Source organism: Vulpes lagopus, chromosome 8 (genome assembly GCF_018345385.1).
Source record: "Vulpes lagopus strain Blue_001 chromosome 8, ASM1834538v1, whole genome shotgun sequence".
In the NCBI taxonomy this organism is placed as follows: domain Eukaryota; kingdom Metazoa; phylum Chordata; class Mammalia; order Carnivora; family Canidae; genus Vulpes; species Vulpes lagopus.
This window is the reverse complement of record NC_054831.1, coordinates 19,768,621-19,782,951: the sequence shown is the minus strand read 5'-3', so window position 1 is coordinate 19,782,951 and position 14,331 is coordinate 19,768,621.

Genomic DNA, 14,331 nt, shown 5'->3' with positions numbered 1-14,331 from the left:
AGAAAAGCCAGTGGCTACAGTATGAATTATGGATTGGATACTGGTGGCTAGGAGGCCAAACAGACGAGGGACAAAAGATGGCTGATATGCACCAGTGTGCTGTCCTGGTGCCTACCACAGGGTGCCCATTTTGAATGGTCAGCTCCTGTGCCTTGCGAGGTGGTAAATGTTTTTAAATGGCTCCTGCAATTAGGACAATGTTGCAAGAATCCTGATAAGAGGGACTCCTACCTGACCTAAGGACTGCCAGTAGAGATGGAAAGTAGAGGAAATATTTGAGACAAAGCCTTGCAGTTTGATAGGCCTTTACTGACTGATTAGATGTGGGAATGAGGGAGAAGATGGGACTAGTATAAGTCCCAGTCTGCTAGTTAGACAATTGGATTCTGCACTAATGTTAACTGAGGTGGGGAATAAAGAGGAACATATTGTGGGGAAGGGAGAGATATAATGATTTCAAATTGGGGCACAACTGCTTGGGTTCTTTTTTTTTCTTTCTTGGTTAACTGAAGATTGTTTTCCCACAGTTTATTTAAGGACTCCAGAGAATTATTCTCTTTGGTTCATGCATATTTTTTTTAAATGATTGCTCTATTTTGATTTGAATGGCTGTTTGGTTGGGTATAAAATTTCTGGGGTTATACTTTCTCTGAGAGACCTTCATACAAGAGGTTTTCTGTTGGCTTTCTTTTGCTTTTCTTGTTTTTTTTTTTTTTTTTAAAGCAAGCTCTGAGGTTTGAATGTTGCCATGGTGATGTTCGAAGTCATGCATCTTCTTCTCATTTCTCTCTTTTATTTCCCCCCCTTTTAAAGATTTTATTTCTTTATTTTAAAGAGAGAGAGAGAATGAGCAGGGGAGTGGCAGAGGGAGAGGCAGACTCCTCACCGAGCAGGGAACCAGACACGGGATTCAGTCCCAGGACTCTGGAATCAGGACCTGAGCTGAAGGCTGAAGTCCAACTGACTGAGCCACTCAGGTGCCCTTATTCCCTTTATATAAGCAAGGATATCCTATAATTTGTTGTGTAAGTCACTCACTTCTGAGTGTGAAAGGGAGCGTGGTAAATAATGATGCCTGGAAAGCATGCAAACTGGCAGCTGGTCACCCTTGGTATCTTTATCTGCTTGCATGAAAGTATCTTTCTTTGTATATGAAGTCCAGGGATTTCTCTTAGTGTTGATAAGTTCTGTGCATTTTTCCCCCTTGGGATGCAGCATTTCCTCTCAATGTATAGCTTCAAGCCTTCTTTCATTTTTGGAAATTTTTCTTTCACTGTAACATAAAATACATTCTCTGTTCCTTCATTGTGGTCCTTCTTTCTAGAGACTCCAGTTATTCATATGCTGGATCTCCAAGTGTCCATCATTCATGTCTGTCATGGTCTCTTTAGCCACCCTTGACTCTTAGCACACCTGTAGATTGTTATTCACATGCTTATTCTCTACTGTACTCCCTCAAACATGGCCTTAAGCTTTCAGATGCTTCTAATTTTAGCTTCACTTTTTTCATAAGCTGTACCAGCTTATATCCCATTGCTTTATACTGTGTTGCCTATTTTCATTGAGCTATTGCATCTCTGCTTTGAGCTATTATTTTATAAAGAAACTATTTATTATTATTATTATTATTATTATTATTATGGCAATGAACTTGATCAGAATTATCATCCGTTCATGAAAACTTTTTTTCTGATGAGTATTCACCACTTATCATTTGTCTCTTTTTTTTCCCCCTTCTTATGGTATATGCATATAAATCATTTTTTTGATGCTTTCTTGATAATACTCATCTTTGAAGTGAGTTTTTTTCTGGATTTGCCAGAAGTTTGAGAGGGAAGCATCTAGGACATTGTACCAGGCTAGCAGAAATTCTTATATCAGAGGGGTGTGTGTGTGTGTGTGTATGTGTGTGTATGTATACAAGACCAAAGGGAGAGAGAGACACTTGTTTTAGTTTTTGCTTCCTCTTCGGCAAAATGAAACAGAATTATGTCATCATCCATAGTACACACTAATCTTCCTCATCAACTGATTACTTCTTACATACATGGCTTGTTTGGGTACTTCCGGTCTTGCCTGGTATACTTTATGTCTCTGCAAAATGGGGTTCAGAGAGATGTCTACTGTCAGAATATGTTAATTCTAGTTGTTTCAATAATAGACCATTGGTTTCAACCTTAGGATAGTCCTATTCACCTCATCTGGCCAGCTTTATCTTCAGCTTTATTAGCTGAAGCATCTTTTCTCAGTCTTTACATGTTCCTGTTTGACTCCCACTGCCACTTGCCATGCCTTCCCTATAAACTATGATTTGGGGTAACCGATTTTCCTAGATTCATCCAAGATGAAATTCATGCCTCTTTTTCTCATTTCCCTATTTTCCTAGTAAGTGATTTCGAATGGGAATTGACGGAAAGGTCTTATGATAGCATGCTAGTCTGATGTCTTCATATTCTCTAAAGCATGGTGATTCAAGAAAAAGGGATTGTGGCATGGTACTATGAACCCCGTCATTCTACCTGTGACCTTGTAGGTTACTCTTGTAAACCAGCTCCTGTGGCCCAGACCAATGGCTACCTTCTTCACTCTCTGCACTGGATTATGTCAAATACAAATAATAAAATACAAGTAATTCTCAAAACTACTACTGGAATTTTTTACAATGAATAATATACAAAAAAGGGGCTCAGGCTTGACTGTTGGAAATAAGTTGAAGTGGCACATAAACTATTGGACCATCAGTGCTTTTGGCTATTCCCTGAAAACTGATCCCACTTTGAATGGTAAAACTCTATTTTCCATGAGTTATTTGCACAGAAGACAGTATGATAAAATGGAAATGGCTAAAATTCAGAGATCTGGATTCAAATCTACCATCCAATCAAGAACAATTATATGTATATATGTATACGCACATATTCACATGTCTATCAAATGTAAATCATGTGTATGAAGATGAAGACTCAATACAGTGATTTATTCAAGATTGCATAATGAAAAATGTACATAACTGAGGATATATATACTTACACATGTATATGCATATATGCGCATATATATCATTGTTATTATGAATAAATAAAAACACCTATGTACATTAAAGAACAAAAGCTCCAGGAGTGTTGAATTTTTGTTTTTGTTCTTCACTGTTCTCTTCCCATCTCCTAGAATAATACTTGGCACAGTGCAGGCACTTAACAAAAAAATTAACAATTGAATGAATATGTAAAATATTTGCATTCCATAGAGGCTCCTTCAATTCAACAACAGCAGCTCCAGCAAGATTTGCAGCCCAGCCTTCCCATTAGCCTGTGTGAGGACTCAGTGGGCACTGAAACCCAGTAGACTCTGGTTTATCCTCTTTGAAAGAGCAGAACTACAGCACCTGCTCCTGCCTTGGGGTCAGTTCACATCTTCCTCTTAGGGTCCTGGCTGCCTCTCAGGTGCTCAGACGGGAAGGAATCAGAGCACGAGGCTCAGTCCAGTCTGTTTTGTGGATGAAGAGTGAATAGCACTAGGACCATTATTTAGCCATGATACTCTTTGAACCAATGATAAAAATCAAGGTGGGCAAATCAGTGCCCTGCCAGGAAGGAGTTCTGTAGCACTCTGCATACCCAGGAGTGGCACACTCAGGAGAAGCCACAGTCCCAGCTCTTTGTAAGTGATAATAGGAGTGAAAGATGTGTCCTTAACACCAGTCTATGTTTGCTTCCATTCAAAGCTAAAAAGAGTTTGTGTTTTTTTTTTTTTTAAATCATAGACGAGAACATCTGGTGTGTCATGAGCATAACTTTTGAGGACAAAGCAAACATTGTTTTCATTTCCAGATTTTTGCAAGTTCCAAGAGTTCGAACCCATGAAAAATTGCTTGTAAGACAGAAATGAGACCAAAGTGATTTCTAATATCAAATCCAAATATTTGCCATTTCTGAACTAAGAGCAGAATAGTTGTGTAGAACTCTAAATGCCTCAAAGATCGTGACTAAATAATTTTGAAATATTATGGTCATTGAATATTAATAACATTTGCTGTTAACAATTACAACGATAATGACTAATACAGCAAAAATGCCAAACTTCCAGTCTGTGTAGGAGGGAGTCACAGAAAGAGTGTGAGCACTGGAAATTAGCAGATCTGAGTTCAAATCCCACCTCCAGCCTCCACTTATAACTGTATAACTATCGGAAAAGTATCTTTAGGAGCTGTAATTTCCCCATCTGTAAAGCCGGTGACAAAAAGACCTTTATGCCAAGATTCTTTCCCTGCCAAGACTGTTGAGAGGTTTAAATAAAATAAAGAATGTGAAAGTGGCAAAGTAAGTGTTCGGCTCTATACATTTTTGTTTCTTTCTCCTAAGCCTTAGCTAAAAATGAACATGTGTTTATCTGGAAAACCACCCATCACTCTTTCCTTACAACTCCTTCCTGCCAGCACTGAAAGGAAGCTTATTAATTAGTCAGTGTTTGTGGAACTCTTGGAAGATGAAAGTGCTGGGTGTGGAACAACACCATTTACATCACAATACATGATTTGGCTGCTCCTTCAAGTGGATCTGCTTACAATGTAAGGGAGTCCTAATAGATGTGCTCCAGTCTTTAGAAAATCAATGTGGGAGTCTTTGGAAAAGCCTGTGTCTGCATGCTGTGCTACAGCCCATTCTGTGCAGTAGGCAGGCAATTCTGAAGATGCAATATTATAGATAATCCTCTAATAGCCAGGGCAATGAGAAACCAATAAAAGGGGGTCAGAAGTTGATCTGAATCTACAAATCACCATAAGTTCCCCTTAGTGACAACTTTTACCAACAAGAAGGATAGCTGACCCATTTTGGTTTCACATTTTTTTACTCGCCCTTGTAGAAAAAGATCATCAATTCTAAGTGGATAACCACAGTATTCCTCAAACCATGGTTCCTAAATCCCTGGGGGAGGAACATGCCTTTCTACGGAAGAATTTGGGGCTTGTGGGAGTCTGCCTCTGATCTTTAATATTTCCTTCTCCTCTGCCCTGGTCACATGGAAAGATTGCATTGTTGCCTCATGTTGTTTCAGCAAAACAACATCATCCACCAGTGTAAATTAATGCTCTGAATATTTAATTGATTGATTTTTTATTTTGACTTTTTACTTTACAAATTATTTTTATTTAAAACAAGCATATATGAAAGCATAAGTATTCAATCTTAAATTTTAGTACTGTGCAGGGGCGCCTGGGTGGCTCAGTCGGTTAAGCATCTGCCTTCGGCTCAGGTCATGATCCTGGGTTTCCTGGGATGAAGCCCTGCAGCTGAGCTCCCTGCTCAGTGGGGAGACTGTTTCTTCCTCTCCCTCTGCCACTCCCCCTGCTTGTTCTCACGCTCTCTTTCTGTGTCAAATAAATAAATAAAACCTTTTAAAAAAAGTTTAGTTCTGTACAAATTTTATAATTTTAATATAAATAATTTAAGAAATACTCTGGCCTCTTAAAGGTTTTTTTCTACACACATTACTCAAATCTGAAAAGCCCTGGACTATGGCAATGAGAAAGGGGAGGAAAAGGTTTGGTAATCCACACATTGGGTCATCATTCCTTGAATAATCAAGACTTGGCTGAATGTTAATTCCTGTGTTCTGTAATGCAGCATCAATAAAAGAAATCTCCATGTATTATTCTAGTATTTCATTTTTGCCTCTGAATTATGTTCATATCCACAAGTCTCAGCCAAGGACCTATTGAATAATTGTCCCCACATGTAACATTTTCCTGGTCATGTTTTCCTTGCTTGGTTCTATGAAATATAGAAATGTGTTTCTAATTATTAGCAGAACCACCTGGTAACTGCACTGTATCATCTCAATAATATGACTCATTTGTACAGTTTGGTAGAGCTCAGAGTCATCTTTGACACCATCCAAGAAAAATTAGTTACCAAAATGATCTCAACTAGCACAGTCTCACCTATAACCAAAGTGATCATATTTTGTAAGCCAAGAATTAGAACTTGGGATTTGACAGGTAGCGATATATCTGAAACTGGATTTGTCCTGGGAAGTCCAGGGTATACAGAGTTCTGTGGTATAAGGCACAAAAACCCCTACTAAGTGATGAACTGATGCCTTCACTTTCTTGTTTCTGAGAACTTAAGGCAACTGGTTCTTGTCTTTACCATCCTTACTTATGTGTGGGCTGAAGCCCAAGAATCTATCACTTCCCTGAGTTCACTGAGTGGGCAAGAGGTAAGAAGAGAAATCAAACCAGCTCTTCTGGGAAACTTACCCTGGCTTTGCAAGGAAACCAAAAAGAACCGTCTTTCTGTATAATAAGCCTTCTAAAAATTAGCTTTTTCTTCAGGTTTAGCAGGGTTGGCATATTGATGGTAGAGAAGGTGGTGTGCCCAGAAGCTTGGGGAAATGCTCATGCATCAGGCTAAACCTTTCTTCTATGTTGAATCATATTGTACTGGCCAAAGGCCTGTAAGTTTATAAGCATATGCTAATAGGCATAGCATATAGTTTGCATCCCTGTTAGTATTCTCTTCCCTTAATTGTTTGACTATGCTTTTGTTAAGTAGGAACGTCAGAGAGTGGAAGAGAGAAAATGAAGAGAGAACACAGTATATATTTGATTTCTTTTATTGAGGTATAGTTGACATACAACCTTTTATTAATTTCAGGTGTACAATATAATGATTAGATATTTGTATATTTTACAAAATAAGCACCATAGTAAGCATAGTTAACATCTGTCACCACACATAGTTACAAAACTTTTTCTTGCGATGAAGACTTTTAAGATCTACTCTCTTAGCAACTTTCAAATATACAATACAATATGAATTTTATTTTAAAACAAGAACAGAAGAATTCTCTAGTGTAGCAGGTGATGCTGGCATGGAACAGAGTACTATGCTGAAGAAAAGCTCAGTTAAGTAAATTCTCAGAGGCCTTAGGCACAAGTAGAAGCGATACCTAGGTTCTGTTCTGTAGGACACATTTTGATATGGGGAGTGCAAAGGGGGCTGTTCCTTTGTGGGAGCACAGAAGACATGATTGATGGCATCCATTCCTTGGAAATGACAGCAGAACGTGGAGTCTCACCTTGACATTCATCAGAGTGGCAGAGGAGAAGGAGCCTGTGGCAAAGGCAGCAGGTGCAGGATGTGGGGAAGGAGCAAAGGAGACGCAAAGCCTTAGGCAAAATGCTCCAGGTCCCTCATATAAGCACTGGGCTCTTTCTGCCTAACAGAGCACTATGTTGGCAAGAGAGAGACAAGAGGGAATACATCTGGGAAGGGTGCTTTTCCCAACATGCTCTAACCTAGTTTCCTAAAAGCCAAGGACTTCAACCGTTGTAACAAAGAAATCTACATAAATATGCCAGTGCCCTTTTGCCGTGTCCTTTCTCAAGCTGGGGATTCTCATGTCCCAGCCAAGCTTCTTGCATTCAGGACCTTCACAGTGCTTATCTTCATCTTGACAAGTTTTAATCATGTACACGTGATTCAGTAGCAGGCTCTTTAAAGCACATACAACATGGGACATCCAAAGTGGGCAGTTGGGCTGCAATGGGAGGACTTAACGATCAGAGGCGCTCTTTTCAAATCTCAGTTTGTCTGTTGATTGAACGTGTCAGTTTTTGGCCTTTCTGGGACTCTACTGTATTCTGCAAAATGGGCTGACTCCTCTTTGCTTTGTGAGGTTTAGGTAAGAATCAAATGGGATGACTCCTGTGAAGGTACCTAGCACAGAGCAGGACTCAATACCTACCAGGAGACTTCAGTGCTCTTGAACATGAATCAAGAAATTGGCCTTTGGGGTGCCTGGGTGGCTCAGTCAGTTAAGCATTCAACTCTTGATTTTGGCTTAGGTCATGATCTCAGGGTGGTTAGATCAAGCCCTACCATGGGCTCCTCTCTGAGCATGGAGCCTGCTTGAGATCCTGTCTCTCTGCCCCCAATCCCCGCTCACACTCTCTTTCTCTTTCTAAAAAATCCCCCCAAAACAACAAACAAACAAACAAACAAACAAAAGAAACTAGCCCGTGTTAGACTTTTTTCAGTTCTGGTATATTGATAAGTAATAGATCATTCAGTAAGCAATTACAGAAAAGCCTTGCTAAAAAATGGTTAGATTAGAAAATCTAAAGAATTAGACTAGAGGTAGTAGTCTTGTTCCCTTTTCCTCTCATACTCTTGATGGCAAAAAAAAAAAAAAAAAGATGGATAAATCCAAGAGAAAAAGTGTTTAGGACCTTGGGGCAATAGCACTGTTTTAAAATTAGGTTGTAGGTGATATTGACACAATTTTAGTAAATAAAGAAACTAAAATTATTGAGTTGTACTCTTGATGGTTGTTTTTTTGTGTCAGTTTGGCTGGGCTACAGTACCTATTTATTTCATTAAGATCTTATCTAGGTGTTGTGAAGGTATTTTATGGATGTAGTTAATATCTACCATCAGTTGACTTTAAGTAAGAGAGATTTCGTTTTGATAATATTGTGGATGGGCCTTGTGAAATCAGTTGAAAGGCCTTAATAACAGCAAACAGTGAAGTTTCTAGGAAAAGAAATTCTGCCTCAAGATTATAACATCAACTCTTGCTTCTTTCTAGCCTGCTGGGTTGCCCTAGAAGTTCAGACCTGCCAGCCCCCACAATTATTCCTTAAAATCTCTCTCTCTCTCTCTCTCTCTCTATATATATATATATATATATATGATTCTTTGGAGAACCCTGATGAATGTTATATTTAAAACAAAAAATAAAACAAGTAAGTTGTATTATATGTGAATCATACCTCAATAAATTGCTTATTTTTAAGTTATGTACTATATGATTCCATTTTTATAAAATTCTAAAAGCAGTAAACCAATCTATAGTGACAGGAAGGAGATCTGTGATTGCTAGGAGTTGAGGGGAAAATTACAAAGGGGCATGGGGAAGCATTTGAGGGTGTTAGATATCCACTAGCTTCACTGTGGTGATGCTTACATGGGTGTTTATATATGTCAAAACTTATCCAAGAGTACACTTTATATAGGTACCATTTATTGTATGTCAATTATACCTTCATAAATGGTTTAAAAGAGAGAAAGAAAGATAAAGAGACAAAAAGAGACACAGAAAGTTAACTCCAAGGGAAAAAGTGTCTAAGCCTTATGGCAGATGGGGCCTATGTTGCCTATTTTGTTCCCCCTTTATCCTGCTCCCCACTTTGCTGTCCTTAGGCTGTATAAAGAACACAGGGAATGAAAGGAGCACTTCTCTCCCACTCTCAAGGATGCTGGAGGTATGACAATCCCCTTCTAATTCAGGTGAAGATGTCAGCAAAGGTCTGCTCTCTGCACACACAGTGAGCTCATCTGTGATTGGAAATGAGTAGAAAAAATGTCAAAGTGCTGTCTGCTACAGTCGGAAAGACTGTTGATAAAGATGAAGGCTTTTGTCCACCAGGGAATCAATTTCTATCTTGGAACCCACGTTTTGTCCAGAAAGAGTGGGAGACAGCACCTGTTCCCTCACTACAATGCAGACATCGCCAGGCAGAGAACGCAGAGCTTCCAGAATCAACTGAGATATAAGACTATGGGGTTAAGGAAACAGAAAGAGTTGTTTCCCTCTCACTGAAAGGAGGAAGCAACAGGCATTTTGTGGAGCACAAGGAGATTGGCCACACTTCTGCTCAGACAGAGCCTTTGAGTAAGTCTATTGGCAGAGGCCAAGGGAAGCACCCAGGTATGTCCCAGGATAGATATGGAGGAGGAACTGTGGTACACTGTGACTCAGCAAAAGAAATCTGGTCGTGCTCAACACAGAGATCCCCTTATCTGCACTTGCTAACCATTTTGGTGATGAGGAAGTAAAGCTTAATGGGACTTAATACCAGAAGCCCCTGTAAGTTGTTTATAGCCCATGACTCTGGTCCTCTCAACTGTGTGGCTTTAGCTATTTCCAGCTACACCTTTCTTGTCCACGTGTTGTCTGGAGTTTGAAACTGCTCATGAGGCTTTTGTAGATACCACAGAACCATTTCAGGCAAGATTCTGGGACCTGGAGGAAGCCAACAGGGAGGCTGAGCAAACCCCCACAGGCAGCCTGGGCCTCTCTGGGGGAGCTTCGGTCCATCGCAGGTACCTGGGGGCTTGAGCTGTGTTCCTGGGATTCCCAAACCCGCAGATTACTGGAGTCTTTAGTGTTCCTGGGGGTGGTTTAGCTCTAGGCCGCGGAGGAGAGTGTTGACTGTGTAAAGGAAACAGCATTGGAAGCAGGGATGGAGAACCCGGGGCCAGCGGCATAGAGGGCTGCAGAAACGCAACGGTTACCACCAGAAGACCAAGATCTATGTTCAAGTTATCTTGTTTATAAGGTTCTCCTGAGCGCATTTGATCCTCTGTATTGTGGACCTGAGGAACAAACTCACATGATTGTTGAAGGGATTAACTGAGATAATATGTTAGTACACGTGAAAGTGCTTTATAAGCTGGGAGGTGAGTGCAGAAGTACTGAGGAATCCCTAGATGAGTCGATGCCCCCCCTCCATGGCCTGGGGGGGGGGGCTTCATTCCCCGAGGGAGGGGCTGGTTTATGGACACACAGCTCCGAGACATCCTGTGAACAGGAGATGCATGAACCATAGAGCCCTGAGCCCTGTCTCAGGAAAGGTACCACAGAGCAGGTGCTGGGGGTGCTGCTGTGGCTTTGGAGAACCATGAGCCTGTTCTATTTTAATCTATGAGAAGGCGGGAGTCATTTTTAGCATTTTCAATTTTTCACTATAAGGAAAAACATCAGTACTGGGAGGCCTCACTCCTAGTCTCTAATGCTCCTGGCAAGCCTGTGGTGGACTGTGTGTTTGTTTATTTGTTTATTTATTTTAAAGCTTTTATTTATTTATTCGTGACAGACAGAGAGAGGCAGAGACACAGGCAGAGGGAGAAGCAGGGTCCCTGCAGGGAGCCCGATGTGGGACTCCATCCCAGGACCCTGGGATCATGCCCGGAGTTGAAGGCAGATGCTTAACCTGGTTACTGAGCAACCCAGGTGTCCCCTACCCACAGTTTGGAGGTGGCATAACTGAAACTGAGAAAGGTTAGGGGCCTGGCTCCACATTGAACAGCCGAGCAGTGGCAGAGCCAGAATCCAACCCTGCTTCAAATTCCCCTGATTTCCCATTTGAATTTTAAAATAATATAAGCAAGACGTTATAGTTTTTTGAATCTAGAAATCTTTTAAAATAAGATTATTGTTTTCCTGTATGAGGTTCAAGCTGGACCTCCGACAAGAAGAAGGAATCGGGAGAACTTGGAAAGGCTTAGGAAGAATGAAGCCAAAATGAACAAAAGCTCGGGGGAGAGACAAGAAAACCCTTCCTGACAGGGAAAAATTAAAGAATTTGTTCACTAGATGGTAAGTTCCAACGAGGCCAGGAATGGTGTCCTATAACTTTGCTTAGTGGCCGGCCTCCTCCTCTCCCACGGAGGCTCCCAGCTGGGAACACAGTGTATCCTGGTTGATCTCCGGAGCATTCTGGTCTGCAGAAGGAAAGGCCAAGGGGGAGGAATTCATTACAACCTCCACGCAGGAGGGAATCAGAGGGGAGTGGTGACGAAGGAGGGTTGATGCTTCATAGTGTCAGAACAAGAAGGAAAGTTCTAGAAGGTGTCTTTTTCCTCTGAAGGGGGCATGAGATGCTCAAACACACCACACCATGGAGGCCAAACTTCTTTCTTTGCAGACCTTGAAAAGAAGGTGCAAGGGCCAGAGTTTTGAATGAGCGGATTACAGACCCATCATCCTGGAGGGAGCTCCTCTGTGTAACACATGGTCTGAAAAGCCTTCCTCTGAGTGCCCCTCACTCTGCCCGAATCAAAAGGCTAATTCTAACATGACTTTGGTGGCTGAAATGACTTGTTCACCCATGGCAAGTCTGACCAACACCCAGAGGACTCCGGCGACGTGGTGAGGCCACCAGGAAGAGCAGGAAGAGATTTTTCAATATCATTCGAGGCTTTGTGGGAGAGTGAATGTCGAGCCCATAATAGATGCTTTCTGATCCTCCTCACACTGCATCTGGCTCTCCTAAGTATTGGTCTTATTACGTTTTTAAAAATAGCTCTGAAGTAATTTGTGTGCTGAACTGGCTACAGGATAAAAAAAAACCCACCTGAATAAATTCTACTTGTTCCTATCAGCCAGAGACCAGGAACCGTAGCCAGTTTCCTCGGAGCTAATTTTCAGCATTAGGGTTTATCAGAACCTAAATTCCGTTCTAATAAACGATGAAACAGCAGCCACTCTTTCAGCCACTTATTTGGGCGACCTGGGAATTGGCAGACGAGTTAAAAATTTCCATTGGTGACAACACACAGCTGTTGAGGTGCAAAGATCTGAGCCTCTAATCAGACCAGGTTATATAAGTAGCACTGTCTCATTATCTCTGCTTGGGGCATAGGGTGCACGGGGCAGCTGGGGCCGGCCGCCCTGTCGACAGAATAGCTAATGGGAAGTTGACACACAAAGATCTCCAGTTGGGAGAGAAGAAGCGGGTAAGCTATGCCCCTTTCCAACCTGGAAGAAAAGTGTGGAGTGGGGGCCAGCCACTTCCCAGCTCTTTTTGCACGAGGCAGTGTCAATAGCAAATGTGTTTATTCTGTATTTATGAGAAATGGCATCTGGGGCCTCCTGTTGGCACACACCGCAGCATTCTCTCACGGACTTCCTTTCCTCTCCCGTTCTGAGGAAAGCTGTAAAGTCAAGAGAGCCAGACATGCTCAGAGTGGGACACTGTCTTGAGTGCCCAGCACAGAGTAGGGAGTCAGTAAGTGGTGGCCGCTCACTCTGCTGATGCATGACAGCCAGCCGTGTCCTTTGAAGTTCTGATTTTTCAATGTGGGTGATACTCATCTTAGAACTAAGAAAGGTTGGCCATGGTCATTGGCCAAACTACAGCAGCAGCAGCAATTTATAAAATAAGTTCCCATCCGTTAGCTGCTGAGCTTTTCAGTACAACTTTGTATGGTGGCGGTGCTTCTTATTCACCCTTTATTTTTTTTCTTAAAGATTTTATTTATGTATTCATGTGAGACACACAGAGAGAAGGCAGAGACACAGGGAGAGGGAGAAGCAGGCTCCATGCAGGGAGCCTGACGTGGGACTTGATCTCGGGACCCCAAGATCACACCCTGGGCCAAAGGCAGGTGCTAAACCACTGAGCCACCCAGGGATCCCCTATTATTCACCCTTTAAAGGTGAGGTTTCTTGAGGGCTCTTCAGACTAAACAAATACCTCTGTTCTTGCCCAAGTTCAGAACCTACAGGGGCCAGGCAAGTGAAGAGGAAACAGTTGCTGGGGAGAGCAGCTGACACACGCAAGGAGTCTGTCAACATTCCCATCCCACTCCCCACAGGCACACACAACATGCAGGAGCATAGACCCGGGGCAGCCCATGCAGGTACAGGTTTGGGTCTTCATGGCAGATTCACTTACTGAGAATTCAGCAGGAGCACAATCCTCACGCTTCAAGACTTTGGATAGATGAGCTCCATGCAACTGAGAAGCATCTACCAAAGGCTGTCATTTCATGAGTGGGTAACTCCCTCCTCCTCTCAGGGATGAGCAGGCGAGGGGGGCAGGAGAGCCGGAAACATTACTCATGGAATCACAAGGAGAGGACAGGAAGTGATTTCTCCTGGTGCACCCCAGCTCTTTTGTTCACACCACTGAGTTTAACCCTCAAGCGCATGGTCATCACAGGTGTGGCTATTTGTCCTAGTGGTACTGCTTCCACTTTATGAGACCAGCCCTCCAGGACTAGCCACATCTCCTTTGGGAAATCCTGGGATCATAGGTGGACAGTTAAGAATTTGCCCTCAGAAGACCCTGAATGAATCCAAAGATGCTGCTCATTTAACGAAGTGCCAATGCACTCCTGCTTCTGTTTTCCTCCTCACAAAACTGTTCAGCCATATTCTCCAATATAACGCTTTTCAGAGGTTCTGCAACGTGGTTAAATAACAATATATTCAATTACATGATTCCAGCAACATAGAGGGGACCAAATTTGGATATGAACTCCTGCCCATTAGGAAATTCCAAGGAGATGCTGAAGTCCAAAAATTAAAAAATACTCTTCTAGAGAAAGTCCAAAGAAGTTTCAGTCCAACAGAATTAATGTCTGAAGTTAAATCTCCTTAACTTGTAGGGTTAAAAGTCCAAAGAAATTAAAGTTGAATTCGAATTTTTGGTTTTTCCTGCGACCTGATATGCAAAGAAATTCATGTCCAAAATTTCATTTCTCCATTTCCAGTCCTGCTCAGTCTCAGCCAGAGGGTCTTGGCCTTTAGCAGCTGCAG